General features: G+C 47.1%; 1 protein-coding gene across 1 annotated transcript in view; it reads right to left on the bottom strand.

Annotated features, from left to right (window-relative positions):
• The window catches only part of LRRC25 (leucine rich repeat containing 25), a 91,652-nt gene extending 76,487 nt beyond the window's left edge, over positions 1-15,165 (bottom strand). The window contains exon 1 of the mRNA XM_083179463.1: positions 15,106-15,165. The gene's annotated coding sequence lies outside the window, so the exon portion shown is untranslated. The remainder of the gene's footprint in view (positions 1-15,105) is intronic.
• Positions 15,166-16,383: the final 1,218 nt, after the last annotated feature.

Raw genomic sequence — 16,383 nt, 5'->3', positions numbered from 1 at the left:
TAAGAACATATAAAATAACATCTCATACTGAGCAGGAGACAATACTTAGTAAAGCATTTGTATACATAGTACAAAACGAGTGTTGTTTCAAACAGAAAACATTAAAAAACATTTGGGAGAGCTCAGGGTCAGAACACAGCGTCGCGTCACTTCCGAGACGCGCTACACGTCAACCTCATCGTTCCACTCTGCATGTGTTAGGATCAGTGGGTTTGATCTCCCTATTTTTATTTTTATTGAAACTGTCTTTAAGCGTGTGATTTTGACTTTTTACCAATATATCTTGTAACTTTCTTTTATTTAACATAAGATTTGAAGTGTTTAACTTAAATTAAATAATCTTTATTTTAGTTTCGGTGTCTGTGTATCCAATCTAATTCTCTCAAGAGTTGTTACCAAAATATTCATAATTTGTGTGCAGGCAAAAGCCATAAGTATGTCATGGTTCATACCCTAAAATCTGTACCTTTTGGCTGGTGGCAGTGACCGTGATGCAATTAATGCACATGCTCAGGTATGCAGTAAAAGTGTCACGTGGCAGCGATTCACAGATTGGCTTATCTGGGGAATCGCCATGCCTAGGATCTTGATAGCAACGACTAATGGTACCCATACACTAGGTCAATATTGCAAACAATCCTTAGATTTCTACCGCATCTGTGCAATCATCATTATAGAATTATAGAATGTAAGCTTGCAGCATGACCCTCCTACCTCCATGTCTGTCTGTTGTTACCCAGTTTGTTCTATCACTGTCAACAATTGTAAAGTGCAACAGACTATGCTGCGCTATATAAGAAACTGTAAATAAATAAATAGTAGGCATCTGTGCGAAGGATTGTAGGATTGTATGCATGTCGAATGGGTCACCCGATGCGATACGTAGGCCTGCTGGTTGAATGTTGCATCAATAGATATTATATGCTGCACATAATATCTATAGAATTGCATGAACGAAAACATGTGGGGGTACTTGTGTACTTTCACGGCACCAGAATGAAAGGGGTCTGTGTCCCCTTGCGGGGCTAGCTGCGCTCGCCCACGCCCCAGACTCGGTGGCTCACTACGCTCACAACGCTATCTGAAATCAACTCCATGCCAACAAGGATAGTGAGGGTACGAACTATCCATGTTGGCATGGAGTTTACAGCCCCGCAGCTGGACACAAACGCACGGCGCCATGCTGGCACCGTGAAATTACACAAGTGCCCATGTGGGTTTTTAAGAAGCACTGGCAGTGGGTGTCGAGTTTGGGGAGCAGGTGGCAGGAGCACTGGCATTTGGCATTCGTGTAGTGCAGGAGGCCGTTCATGCGGCGGGCAGCAGAGCTCTCTCAGCTAATCAGTAGCTGCCTGAAGGTGAGGCTTCTGATTGGTTGAGAGCTCTCTCAGTCAATCAGATGGCCACCTGGTATTTTAAATAGTTTTTCAAATTCTGCCGCCACCACTGACTTCCACCGCCCTCCTGTACAGCACTGCAGTACACCCATGCCAATCTGGCAGCCCTCTTCCAGCACCTGATGGGGAATTGCAGATGGCTTGCGACATCGGGTGCTGTAAAAAAGCACTTGGGCTCCATAAAATGCAATAAGAATGGGAAATATATATATATGTATGTGCATCATAAGACTTCAGTCATGACTGGTATGTGAATATTGAAGGATATAGCATATATAACCCATAATGGTGGATGTCTTTATATGCAACTATACCTACAGTACATAAAAAGCAATAACTGAAATGAAGACACGGGAGGTGTGTTTCATTAAAATTCATCCCCATCCTTGATGGCTGGGGTTTGTGCATACGCAAATATGCACAAGCGCTAAGCCCGGGAGCGAATGGCTTGGGCAAGAATCACATTCACTCCAGAAGGGGTGGGCACTTACCTGTTCACTAGGCTGTGAACATATGCAGCATAGGGAACAGGTCTGAATCAGCGCACTTCATCTAGCAGTACAGGGGGCTGCTCAAGGAGCGCTGGGCACGCGCCAAAAATTACAAAACACTGGTCATGTCCCTAGGCCATTTCCAATAAGCCCAAGGTCACAACCACCCCTTTTCTGCCATGGCAGGTCCTCCAGCAAGGCACCGCCTGCTCCTGAAGTGAATAAAGCTGAGAGGTATTATAAAGCTGTCTAGCATCTGTCGGCTACATAATATACAGCCATTGTTTATCCTAGATACAAAATACTAAATTAACCCCTTGCATTGAAACATGGCTTGCCCAGTTACAGTACTTGCTCTTTTTATCTTTTCTCAGAACTCAGGCCAAATGGTTGTACTGTATATGCGAAAATGAGTCACAGCAGTCACCCTTGGCAGGCAGTAACTAGTCTGTTCAATATAGATTTCACATCTTTTTTTCACAAAATGGATAACAATGCAAGGAAATAGGTTGTGTAGCAATAGCCTATATCCAGTATCACTGGTCTAAGCTGGGAAGAGGTAGAGAAAGTGTGCAGTGTGCATATTTAAAAAGGAACAAGAATAAATACCATGAAGTTATAATCCTTTCAGTATGCTCTCCTAAGCACGACCAGACTCCTGTGAATGCCAGTGAGAGTGGTATGGTACGCAGTGACACTGATGATCCAAATACATTGGCAGAACATACTGTACATCTACACATGTATTGTTATTGTTTATATGTGCTTAGGGTATCCCCTATTTACAAGGTAGGTCCAGATGCTGCAGCTGTCGCTGCATATACATAGAAAGACTTGTTCTTATGCAACATAAATGTATATATACTATCTAGTTAACTTTGCTTATAGAACAGAATAAATGGCACTGTGCCATGTTTTGAAAAGAGCAGTGCTCATGGTGACCAATACACAGTATTTGGACCGTAGGTAAAGTGTAATAGGATTGAAAGTCAGTAGGTCAACCACTATTGGTCCAAAGGTCTACATAGACAGGCTGACTTGAATTTTTGTGGGGGGTGTTTTGAACAATTTTTATAAAAAATGTTAAGTTCTTCCTACTTTACCACCCAAGTGGACTACTATTGGGAATGGTAACCTTGGCCAAAGCATGGCAAGCAAAGTGAGCCATGTAGGGGGATGCAGTATACTAATTGGGAGTCCATGTGTTACAAGAAAATAATCAATACCCCAAAAAACATAAAAAAAACTCATGTCTACCTTTTCCCATTTTGCTTATATATACCAATTCCATGTTGACCTTTATGTATAGAAAGCAGAATTTGTTTGTCCTCTCATGCGTCTATTCACCACCAGAGTCCTAACTAGGATGGTGAGCCATGTACTACCCTACAGGGCATTTTAATGGGAACATATATTTTGCATAAAGAAAAAAAACATGCATAATGTCTGAGGCCAGCGCTGGCTTATGGAGACTAAGCAGTGGCTGACCCTCACTTATAAATTCAATTACCAGCAAGCATCTCCCGTCAGGGGAGATGGGCGCAGGGCCCTATTCAATGCTGTCTTCCCCTACAGCATTGTACAGGGGATCTCGCAGAACGAGCCCGACTTAGCAAGCAGTCGGGCTCTTTCTGCCGAGAATGGCCAGGAATTGCCGAGCTCACGGCCACAGCTGGACTATTCCTGCCCACTTCTTGCCCTGCAGCAGGCGGGACATTGAATCCCGTGTTCTTGGTTGAGCTAACTGAGAACGGGACTGGGTCACGGCTGTCGTGCCAGCTCGACAGCCATGACCCCGAGATTGAATACCCCCCAAATTCCATGAACGGCCATGCTCTGTCAAATAGAGCAGTCCAGAATAGGTATGGTGGCTTTTCCTGCCCTTTTTTCCACCACTTCCTTGTTAGGTGCATCTTCCCTTCTCCCTACCGCTACTTTGGCTCCCTTCTCCTTCCTACTATACAAGACTGAAGTTACCAGCTAAAGATAGTATCAATGAGAGAAAGGCTTTTAATATCTGTTTCTTTTTATTACTGTTGGCAATCAGCCAGCCAGCAATAATGTAATAAATCAAGTCAGAAGCTGCCATTTCCTGCTCTTCTGGTCACAAAGAACCTCCAGCTTCTGCAATTACAGATGGAGCCGGCTTTAACTTTGCTCGGCGCCTGCCAGATCCCTTTCACTGGCGAGCGCCGGCGATAGGGACTGGGACGTGCATGCGTCTCACGCACACGCGCGTCCCAGTATCACGGCGGTTGGGCAGCATCTCCCTGCCCATCTACGCTTCAGGGAGATGCTGCCCAGCAGAGGCGTAACTAGAACTCTGTGGGCCCCATAGCAAAATGTTGAACGGGGCCCCCCTACTCTGTTTCAGCGATGTCGGCTGAGCCCCGGGAAATGGCTAACTACATCTTGCCAGCCCCGGGAGCCGCAGCCATATTCAAAGTATAGCAAAAATATCCTTGCCTGCACTGTCTATTTGGCAGGGCAATAGCGATGCTGCTGGGCTGCGTATCACTATTGCCCGCTGTGTACACATGGGGCGATTCAGGGAAACCTTCCAATCGATTTTAACAATGTAGTTAAAATCGATTGGAAGAATCACCCCATGTGTACACCCCTTTAGGGTGGGGGCATTGTATTGAGGAGCAAGATAGAGAAAGGGAGGTGTGAGAGAATGGCAGGGAGAGAGGGGAGCAAGAGAGTGAGAGAATGTAAGGGGGGATACAAGGGGCAGAATGTAATGTCTCCCAAGTTCAGTGACTGTGTGGGATGTCGGCCAAACTCTGACTCTTTATATTGAGGCAATCACAGGGCATAGGTTTTACCTTGTAAGTAATTGCTGGTATCCTGCTCGGCTGCTGAATTCGTGTGACATTACGTTCTGCCCAGGGAGAGAGAGAAGGTGTCAGGAAGAGAAAGGGGGTAGATAGTGCCAGGTTGGGGGGGGGGGGGATAGAGAAATGGAAAAGGTGGGGAGGAGAGACATAAGGAAAAAAAGACTAGGGGCAGAGAGAAGGAGGAGTGAGAAAGAGGGGGAAAGAGAAAAAGAGTGCATGGGACTGAGAAAAAGAGAGAAGAAAAGGGGAGGGTAAAGAAACAGGGGAGCGTGAGAGAAGGGGAGACGTTAAAAGAGGGAGACAGAAAGAGAGGGAGAAGGGGAGAAGAAAAGAGAGGGAGAGAGAGAAGGGGAGACAGAGAGAGAGAGAGATGGAGAGAGAGAGAGAGAGACGGAAGGGGAGAGGGAGAGACAGAGAGATGGAGAGAGAGAGGGAGGGAGAGACGGGGAGTGAAAGGGAAAGAGAGGGAGAGGGGGAGACGGAGGGTGGGAAAGAGAGAGGGGGGATACGGAGAGAGAAGGAAAGAGAGAGGGGGAGACGGAGAGAGGGGGAAAGAGAGAGGGAGGGGGGAGATGGTGGGAGGGAAAGAGAGAGGGGGAGACCGAGAGGGAAAAAGAGAGAGGGGGAGACGGAGAGAGAGGGAAAGAGAGAGAGGGGGAGACGGAGAGAGAGGGAAAGAGAGGGAGGGGGAGACAGAGAGAGGGAAAGAGAGAGGGAGGGGGAGACGGAGAGAGGGGAAGAGAGGGAGGGGGAGACAGAGAGGGAAAGAGAGAGGGAGGGGGAGACGGAGAGAGGGGAAGAGAGAGGGAGGGGGAGACGGAGAGAGGGAAAGAGAGAGGAAAGGGAGACGGAGAGAGGGGGAAACAGAGAGAGGGAAGAGAGAGAGGGGGAGATGGAGAGAAGGAAAGAGAGAAAGAGGGCAACACGGAAAGAGGGAAAGAGAGGGAGACGGAGAGAGGGAGGGGGAGATGGAGAGAGGGAAAGAGAGAGGGAGAGGGAGATGGAGAGAGGGGGAAAGAGAGAGAGAGGGGGAGACTGAGAGAGGGGGAAGGAGAGAGAGAGGGGGAGACAGAGAGAAGGGGAAAGAGAGAGGGAGGGGGAGATGGAGAGAGAGGGGGAAACGGAGAGGGAGGGGGAGACGGAGAGAGAGGGGGAGATGGAGAGAAGGAAAGAGAGAGAGGGGGACACAGAGAGAGGGAAAGAGAGGGAGGGGGAGACGGAGAGAGGGAAAGAGACGGAGAGAGGGAAAGAGAGAGGGAGGCGGAGAGAGGGGGAAAGAGAGAGGGAGGGGGAGACGGAGAGAGGAAAAGAGAGAGAGGGGGGAGATGGAGAGAGGGAAAGAGAGAGAGATGGAAAGAGGGAAGGGGAGACAAAAAGAGAGGGAAAGAGAGAAGGGGAGACGAAGAGAGGGAAAGAGAGAGAAAAAAGGGGAGAGAAAAGGGGAGACAGAGAGTGAGTGAAGTCAGCCAGGATTTAAGGATTGTGACAGTGGCAACAATTTATACCTCATAATCCCATACCATAATCCAATCCCTGTTCCAGTAAATTAAAGGAGGGAGAGGGGGTGAGAGAGAGAGAGGCAGGGCCGGCTCTACCACTAGGCAGCTTTAGGCAGCTGCCTAGGGCGCCAGGATCTGGGGGGCGCCACCAAGTCTAAAAAATCTAAAAATCAAGGATGTCTATGAGGATCCTTGTTGTACTTAATGCAGATAAGGGCTGTGGAACTTCTAAGACCTCACCTCCATACTTTCCCTTGAGTCATACTTCCTACATTTCTGCCCCCTCCTCCTTGTACTCTATTGTGGGTGGCAAAGGGGAGGGTGCAGAGGAAAAGCAGGGGACTTGGCCACATTTTGGGGGGGGGAGTAGCTTGAAGTTTTGCCTAGGGTGCTGAGAAGCCTTGCACCGGCCCTGGGGAGAGGGGGGTCACTTATACCTTGCTCTGCTCCCTCCCCTCCAACTTTCCCTTTACTGTACCTCCAGCAGCGTCGGGTCTCCAGGGAGAGGTCCCCCATCGGATCTCCAGGGCCTCCCCTCCCGCCGGGTATCCAGGGTGAGGCCTCCCCTTCCACAGGATCTCCGGGGACGGGCCTCCCATCAGGCGTACAGGTGCCGGGCCTCCTGTCCGCGTGCACGGGCTCCAGGGGTTAGCTTTGCGCGGATGTAGTGACGCGCATCACTGTCATCACAGTGCTAATGCGGGGGCAGCAGTTTAGTTTGCACGCCGGGCCCGGCACCAGTACTACCAGGGAAGGGGAGAGGAGAGCCTGGATCAACTGGCCCTCCTCCCCTTCATTGTAATGTGCACTGTGCAGCCCGCCACCATTCGGGTCAGCACTCAGCACTGCAGTAGTGTACAAATTCAAGAGGGTGCAGGGGGCTTGCTGCGTCCTCGGGCCCCGCCCCATCCCGCCGGGCCCCATAGCAGCTGCACCCCCTGCACCCTCTATAGTTACGCCACTGCTGCCCAGTTCGGGCGGGGCAGCGAGGGGGACTGGCGGCGGGGACACCTGGCAGACTCCGTAGACATGGGGTGCACGATCGTCTCGTGCACGCGCGCCCCTGGCGGTAGCTCCTGCAAAGTTAAAGCCGGCTCCATCTGTTTAGCGAATTACAATGCATGCGGTTATGGTATGTACACACGGAGAGATTTCCTTGCTATTCAACTTAAGATTCGAGTGCTATGCAATCTTTGCTAATGCTGTGTACACACTGTGAGATTTGACATTAGATTTTGACTAGTCAAAATCTCCTGCAGATCGCACAGGTTTTTTACCTTGCAATCCCGATGTGCACTCCCGTGACAGCACAAATCGAAACCCCGATAGACAGGACAGCAATGACTTTATAGTGCAAATCTAATGCAGATTGTATGAATTGTATGTAAATAGAAGTTAGCAAAGATTGCATAGCACTCGAATCTCGAATAGCAAGACGTTAAGGTGCACGGAAGGAGACTGAAAAAAGAACTGTCTCTGACTGCTACCAGATAATGGTAGCCCGTGAATCAGCAGCACTGTGTAAGCTGCTGGCCATGCCTCAGGCGTGTCTGTGGGAATAGATGCTGTGCGCATTCTGGGCAGAGCACCGGGAGCCAGGGGCGACTCCCAAATATTTGATGTAAGGGCATTAAATATAGTCCTGGAACAATTCTACTATTTGTGCAGCTTTACTGAATCGGATGGAGTCTTAATAAATCACATGGAAGGGATTGCCTTGGGCCCCCCCAAGCCCCAGGACCCATAGCAGCTGCACCCCCTGCTCCCTCTATAATTACGCCACTGATAGGTATGTTCATGCAAACATGAATTAGGCCCTTTGCCCTTTATTTTTCAGGTGGCACAATGTTCTCTTTGCCCTATCCTTGTGGTCTGGCAAGAATAATTTGTTACATTCCTGGCTGAAAGGATTGTGCTTCTATCCTATAGATTGTAAGCTTGCAGCAGCGCCCTCCTACTTGCAAGTCTGTATGTTGTTACCCAGTTTGTTTTATCACTGTCTACTATTCTAAAGCGCAACGGAATCTTCTGCGCTATATAAGAAACTGTAAATAAATAAATTACACTATTTAATTGATTGCACTGGCACTATTTAGTTTTTTCTTGCACTTTCATCACACCTTTTATGTGTGAGTGTACTATTTTATTGCTCCCCAAGAATTCTGAGGCCTTCTCCTTTTGGAGACCCCCTTTCCATACAGGGAAGCTGTGGGGTAAGAAAGTGGTTACCCCTAGCCTTCTGGTAGAAGGAAACCTGAAGACTTTTGTCCTCTATTGGGCCTTTTGGTCTCAGTGTTTGTGGTTGACAATGAGATGCTTTGGCTTCGGTGAAGGGGGCCTTAAGATCCCTTTTTCATCTACCGGTAACTGTGGCCTTTTGGCTCTGAATGAATGGATAGACACAGGGCCTCCAGCATAGTTTTCACTGAACTTCGTGATTGTAGCTGCAAATCAGAACGTAAATCTGCAAATGTTTTTGGAAACCGTTTTAAAATGGTAATATGTGTGGTCTGAAAGGTGCAGAGTGATTTTACCGTTTCCCAAAAAAACGGTTTTTGGAAACGGTAAAAAAGCAGGGTCCTACCCGTTTTTTTTTTGCTGTCTGAACGGGTCTGAAACGATACCCAGGCAGCAGTGAGCACTATTGGTCCCCAGCGTACTACATATGCGCATATGTAATTAGCGGTCGGCTCATTAAATATGCACTGCGCTGGCTCAGAGCAAACCAGCTAATGCTCAGTGCCAGACCCCCTTCCATTAACCTTCCAGCGTCCTGCAGCTCTCCTCCCAGCCTGCAATGCGGGAGCTCCTGCTGGCAGTCTAGGTGCGGACTCTGGTGTCTGATCCCCTCCAAGAGGTCACTGCCCAGCGCATCTCCGGGATGTCTCAGCTGCTTTCACACCGCAAACCTGCTTAAGACCAGGTATTTACAAGCGATGTGAAAGGGGGTTAAACTTGCTCTGGCCCGTTTAAAAAAAAACGACGTTTTAAATACCTGGTCTAAGCAGGTTTTGCGGTGTGATAGCAGCATAAGTAAATCAGAAAAGTGTCACTATTAAATAAATTGCCCAGGGCTACCTGAGCTATATCTAAAGTTCAGGTTTAAAACACAAAATTCAGTCTTTATCTATGGCAAAGTACGGATGGTGTAATGGTTAGCATTACTGCCTGACAGCACTGAGGTCATGTATTCGATTCCCACCATCGATCAAACTGGGCAGAGTTTGTATATTCTCCCTGCACTTGCGTGGGCTTCCTCCGGGTACTCCGGTTTTCTCCCACATTTCAAAAAAATACTGGTAGGTTATTTGACTCCCTACAAAGTTAACCCTAGAATGTCTCTGTGTGCGTGTACATGTGGTAGGGAATATAGTTTGTAAGCTCCATTGGGCAGGGAGTGATGTGAATGTTCAACTATTTTCTGTAAAGCGCTGCGGAATATGTGTGCGCTACATAAATAACTGTTAATAAATAAATAATGAGACAGAGGGGAGATGCATTAAAGGGAAAATGCAATAAAAACCCAGTTATCGTGTTTTTACTGCATTTCCACATGCACTAAAACCCCATCCCCTGGTTTTTGCAATATAGATTAAGGCCACAAAAAGCTATGGGCTTCTCTCCACTGCGGTGTTTGAGGGGATTCAGTATTGAATCCCGGCGGTCGGGATCCCGGCGTTCAGAATCCCGACGCCGGAATCCCGACAGCCGAAATGCCGACAAGGGGGGGACGTGGATCGCCCCCCCCTTGCGGGCTCGCTGCGCTCGCCACGCAGCGGGCCCAGTGCCTCGCTACGCTCGGCACACTAATTTATTCTCCCTCCAGGGGTGTCGTGGACACCCCAGGAGGGAGAATGTGTCGGCATTTCGGCGGTCGGGATTCCGGCATCGGGATTCTGAACGCCGGGATCCCGACCGCCGGGATTTTAACTGCATCCCGTTTGAGGGACCCATCACAGATTGCTCCCAGTGTGCCCCCTGGCCAGCGCTGTCACTCTGCACATGCATCGGACCCAATCAAAGGCAAGTCAGCACAGAGCATGTTGTCCATCACAGAGAGTGCATAATGATTTGTACAGGACACTGAGAATAGGAAATCAAGGAGGAGGAAGTTGATATTTAGCACTGTGACTAGCTTTCTCAGTCTTAGGTTGCATTTTGTGCTGAATTTAAGGCAATTACAGTTCAAGAAGCAAGTAGCATAGTTAAAGCTTGTGTCATAATAGAGAAATGGTGTCTTACAGTATCTATTATGAAATTTGGGAAATGTTATGTTTTACAGTCACATGTAAATGATTTCAGCGGTAATGTGAAGAAGAAAAGCAAACGGAGCAGTTCTGTTTAATACAGGAGCGAGTAAAACAGACTGGACATAGGGGCTTATTCTAGTTCATTCTTTCTGACAAAATCCTTCTTAGATGGACAAAACCATGTGCACTGCGGGTGGGGCAGATGTTACTTGTGCAGAGAGAATTAGATTTGGGTGGGGTTTTTCTTCAAAGTGAGATCTATATTGCAGTATAAAATAAAGCAGTCAGTATTTTCCCTGCACAGAAACAAAATAACTCACCCAAATCTAATTCTCTCTGCACATGTTACATCTGCCCCCCTGCAGTGCACATGGTTTTGTCCATCTAAGAAGGATTTTGTCAGAAAGAATGAACTATAATAAACCCCATAGACTGAAAGCAGGCTTGCAAACAAACAAAAAATGTTTTTCCCTGTCATAGTTTGTCATGCAAGTATGGACAACAAAACAAAAGCCAAAACCATAAAAAAAAAAATATGCATGTGGTGCGTGCTTCAATGACCTAGTGCAGTGAAACTGGAGGCCCTGTTTCTCTCCATACAGTGCCTTCAGAGCCCAAAGGCCACACTTAGGAATAGGGAATCTTCAGGCCTCCTTCACTGAAGCGAAAGCATCTCATTGTCAACCCCAAACCCTGAGACCAAAAGGCCCCCTAGAGGACAAAGGTCTTCAGGTTTCCCTCCACCACAAGGCTAACCACTTTCCTCATACAGTTGGCCAAATCTCCAAAAAGAGAACGCCTCAGAATTCTTGGGGAGCCACAAAATAGTGCAACAAACATAAATGTGTGATGAAAGTGCAAGAAAAAAAAGAAAAGTGCCAGTGCAAATCCAGAAAAGAAGATATATGCTCACCAGAGCCATTACAAAGTCATGAGCAGCTGATGCAGACACAGGGGCTGGCTGGCAACTTTTAGCCTAGGGGGCAAGTCCAGAGCACTGGCCCATAATCAGCCAAGTCACCGTCGGAAGGAATGCTTTTGCGCGCCGTAGGCGCGCCGAAAAATTAGGGGCGTGGCCTATCATAAGGGGCGTTGCCTGTACCATGATTGTATTGTGTACCTGCAGATTGCACATTTTAGCGAACCTTGTAATACCCATTACACATAAAGCCACATGCCGTAATGCCAATTACACATTATGCTGAACACCATGATGCCAGTTACACATTACGCCCAACACTGCGATGCTAATTACTCAATACACCGCACACTGTGATGCTAATTACACATTATGCTGCACACCTTGATGCCCATTACACCCCATACTGTGATGGCAATTACCCAATGCTCCCCACACCGTAATGTCCATTACGCCCCATACCATGATGCCCATTACACCGCACAATGTGATGTCCACAGTGCCAGATATGCCCCCACAGTGCAAGATATTCCGCCACAGTACCAAATACACATATGCCCCCACAGTGCCAGACACAAATGCCGCCACAGTGCCAGATATTCTGCCACAGTGCCAAATACGCATATTCCTCCACAGTGCCAGATATGCCCCCACAGTGCCAGAGACACATATGCCCCCACAGTGCCAGAGACACATATGCCCCCACAGTGCCAGAGACACATATTCCCCCACAGTGCCAAAGACACATATGCCCCCACAGTGCCAGATATGCCCCCACAGTGCCAGAGACACATATGCCCCCACAGTGCCAGAGACACATATGCCCCCTCAGTGCCAGAGACACATATTCCCCCACAGTGCCAAAGACACATATGCCCCCACAGTGCCAGATATGCCCCCACAGTGCCAGAGACACATATGCCCCCACAGTGCCAGAGACACATATGCCCCCACAGTGCCAGAGACACATATGCCCCCACAGTGCCAGACACATATGCCCCCACAGTGCCAGATACACATATGTCCCACTGTGCCAGATACACATATGCCCCCACAGTGCCAAATACATATATGCCCCCACAGTGCCAGATATGCCCCCCACAGTGCCAGATACACATATGCCCCCACACAGTGCCAGATATGCCCCCACACAGTGCCAGATATGCCCCCACACAGTGCCAGATATGCCCCCACACAGTGCCAGATATGCCCCCACAGTGACAGAAACACATATGCTGGGGTGAGGGAGGGGGGGGGGGAGCGCTTACCCACTCGCTAGCTGCGGGCCGTGCTGCGGCTGGATCAGCTTCTCCAGCCCTCCTGCGCTGGCCGCGGCTTCCAGAACACGGCCGCGGCTACAGGAAAATGGCCGCCGGCCTCCTGCACTGAGAACATGTCCTCAGTGCAGGGGGCCGGCGGCCATTTTCCTGTAGCCGCGGCCGTGTTCTGTAAGCCGCGGCCAGTGCAGGAGGGCTGGAGAAGCTGATCCAGCCGCAGCACGGCCCGCAGCCAGTGGGTGGGTAAGCGGCCCGGGGGGCATATGGCACTCTGCCCCCCGGCCCAGCCCGCCCCTGTGCAGACACACACCCCAAAAATGGCCATGACACTATTTTTGCTGCCGCTCCTCATTATCACCTCCAAATGGTCACTTCCAGTCAATCACTCACAAGGCCAGATGCACTAAGCTACAAAAGTCATAAAATGAAGAGTGATAAACAACCAACCAAGCAGCTCCTGCCTGACGACATTTTTCAAACACGGTCTGTGACATGCAGGTAGGAGCTGATTAGTTGGTTGTTTATCACTCTCCATTTTATGACTTTTGTAGCTTAGCCACAATGAGGATAAAAGTCTCACTGTGAGCTGCATTGCAAATGCACTTTGACACATGACCCGTGAGATAGCCGTGCATGCTGATAATCGCTCAGTTGTGATTTTCGACATCAACATTGCATGCAAACATAAATGCTTTGATACAAATCCGATTTTTGTAGATGCAAGACCTGTGCTGGGCATGTGCAGAACAGGTCTTCCTTTATCTTTCACAGCCCCAGCATTATTTAAATGCAGCATTATTTGGGTGGTGGAGCAAGGGTGCAATAAGCACATTCAGGACTAGTAGGTCAACTATTGGCAAAGAAGGGACAACTTTCACAAAACTTTGGCACATCAGCCCAGCTCACATAAATTAAGGTACTGTACACTATTGTCCTGGTACTTCTGCTTTGCATGCATGATCCATATCCCCTTACGAAATGTTCTCTTCTTGAATGAAACTTACAGCATTTTGGGAAGACATGCAAATTTAGGGGCTGATTCTGGTTCACTCGCAAAAGCAAATTCTCTCTCTAATGGACAAAACCATGAGCACTGCAAGGGCGGCAAATGTAAAATGTGCAGAGAGAGTTAGATTTGGGTGTTAATTCTGTGCAGGGTAAATACTGCTTTATTTTTACACTACAATATTGATTGTCAGTTTGAAGTACAAACCCAACCCAAATCTAACTCTCTCTGCACATGTTACATCTGCCCCACCAGCAGGGCACATGGTTTTGTCCATTTGAGAGATAATTTGCTTTTGTGGGTGAACGAGAATTGGGCCCTTAGTGTACTCTTCCCATTGCACTGGCAAATCACATGCATAAAAAAATGAATATTTCATCATGGGCATCACGGATAGTGTATAGGTTTGTATTACTGCCTCACAGAACTGAAGTCATGGTTTCAATACCCACCATGGCTTTAACTGTGTGGAGTTTGTATATTCTCCCCACTCTCCATTTTATCACTTTTGAAGCTTAGAGAATCTGACCCTGACTCCCTGAAGAATCTAGCAATCTCCCTGATTCCTCCTAACCCAAATTACGTAGCTGTTACATTTTTTTGGGGAAAAATAAATCAGAGATATATACATTCAAATGGAATAATTAGCACAATGTCCTGCATTGGTCATAAAGCACAATGTTCCCTATGGCTACATAGGCACCACTTGTAAAATACACTACATGAACAAGCCATGACACATTATCAGTGTTGTTTATTAAACAAGTACAGTAGATCTTACTAACAGCTTTGGGCCTCTTCTATATGGATATACTGTAATGTAGGGTACACACCAGGACGACCTGCTCACGATGCACATCGTGAGCGGGTCGTCAGTGTCTCGTCCGACCCGCTCACGATGACGCGGGAGGGCACGACCCGCTCACGATGTGCACCGTGAGCGGGTCCGATCCGATGGCGACCCGCACCCGGTTGTATGGTCGTCATTGAGATCCTACCTGCAGCAGGTAGGATCTCAATAACGACCGACCGACCCGCGGGACCGCGCATCGGATCGGAATCGCTCCACACCAGCTCAGAAAAGGGCCCAATCAGCACACAATCTGCATCCAATTGATCGGAATCGGATCTAGATTGTGCTGATCGGGCCCTAGTCGTCCTGGTGTGTACCCAGCATTAGTCATTTTATGACACCTCTCACAGATGTAGCAGTACTGCTTTTATAGATGCCACCTTAATCTCCCTGAAATGCTTTTTTCAAAGTAGGCAAGTATGTCCCAACTGTCATTTTGCAAATGCAGCCTATAACATGGCAGTTAGGTGCAGCTTGGTTGGTCCTTTTTCTGTCTGCAAGGCTTTGTAAATAGACACACAATAAGCCACTTTACATAATACTTTCCCCACAGATTTCTTCATAGTTGCTCACCGTTAGTCTCTGCTCTGCCTCTGTATTCACTGATCCGTGTGATGTCTTATGCCAATAAAGGCAATGTGGAATGAACTTTTTCTAATCACTCATAGAAACTAGTCATCTCAAAAAAAGGAAGCAAAAACAGTGGTTTGTCAGCTTACCATATACTTCTCCTTTCTGATGTGCACAGAGTATAACAGATTCCAGCAATGTCATTTATCTTTCACATTTAAGAAATGGTTTTGACGAACATTGATGTTATTAGTTTCAGCACTATAGATTATGGTGATCAAATAAATCACAAGCATACAGTATATTTGTTTTATAATTAACTTTCAAAATGTCATTGTATAACTAAATACAATTCATGTCTACAGTTACAGTATTTACTGTATATATTCATGTACTAACACATGACTTTCACATGCAGTATATGTTTAGTTTATCAATACTATATTTATTCATACAGTATGTTGGGGGAAAATTAATAAGAATATGACTTTGAGTCCACGTCATTCATATTTGTGTAGAAATGATAACGCATGGCATCGTTTGCATCTTTTGAATTTTCTTTCGGTTGCAAAATCCAAATTTGCTAATCTCCCGAAGTGCCGCCATATGAATTTTCAAATGTTGTATTAATTTGTATGGGTTCGTATTTTTACATGCGTATTCATATTCGTATGGTTGTTAGTGTACATATTTTGTAGGCCAAAAATATGTATGTATTTAATACATCGTTACATAGTAGTGTAGTTATTATATTTCATTCTGGTTAAATGATGATTATTGCTTGTACTGCTGGATGTTTTTAACCAATAAATGCTTGTCCAAACTTATTTTAAATGTATTATTTGTGTTTGCCAACACCACCTCTCCAGGAAGAGAGTTCCATATTTTAATTGCCCTGACCATAAATACGTTTTTCCTTCTAAGGGTATGAAATCTTTTCTCCTCTAGTTTAAACACATGCCCACGTGTCCTAGAGTCCTTCCTCAAAGCAAAAGGGTGCCTGACCATTCCTTATATTGGCCATTTATCCCCTTAAACGTCTCTTTTCCACTGTAAACAATCCCAATGTGTCCAGTCTGTTGTCATAGCTTAAATTCTCTAACTCTTTTATTAACTTGGTTGCTCTTCTCTGGACTTTTTCCAGTTCTATGATGTTCTTTTGTACCGCAGAGCCCAGAATTGCACTCCAAATTCTAGATGTTGTCTAACCAATACTTCGTTGAGTGGCATAATTACATTTATGTCCATAGCCTCCATGCCTCTTTTTATACAGGCTAGTAT

Source organism: Crinia signifera, chromosome 1 (assembly GCF_055691185.1).
Source record: "Crinia signifera chromosome 1, ASM5569118v1, whole genome shotgun sequence".
NCBI classification, from domain to species: domain Eukaryota; kingdom Metazoa; phylum Chordata; class Amphibia; order Anura; family Myobatrachidae; genus Crinia; species Crinia signifera.
This window is presented reverse-complemented; position numbering and strand designations above follow the sequence as displayed.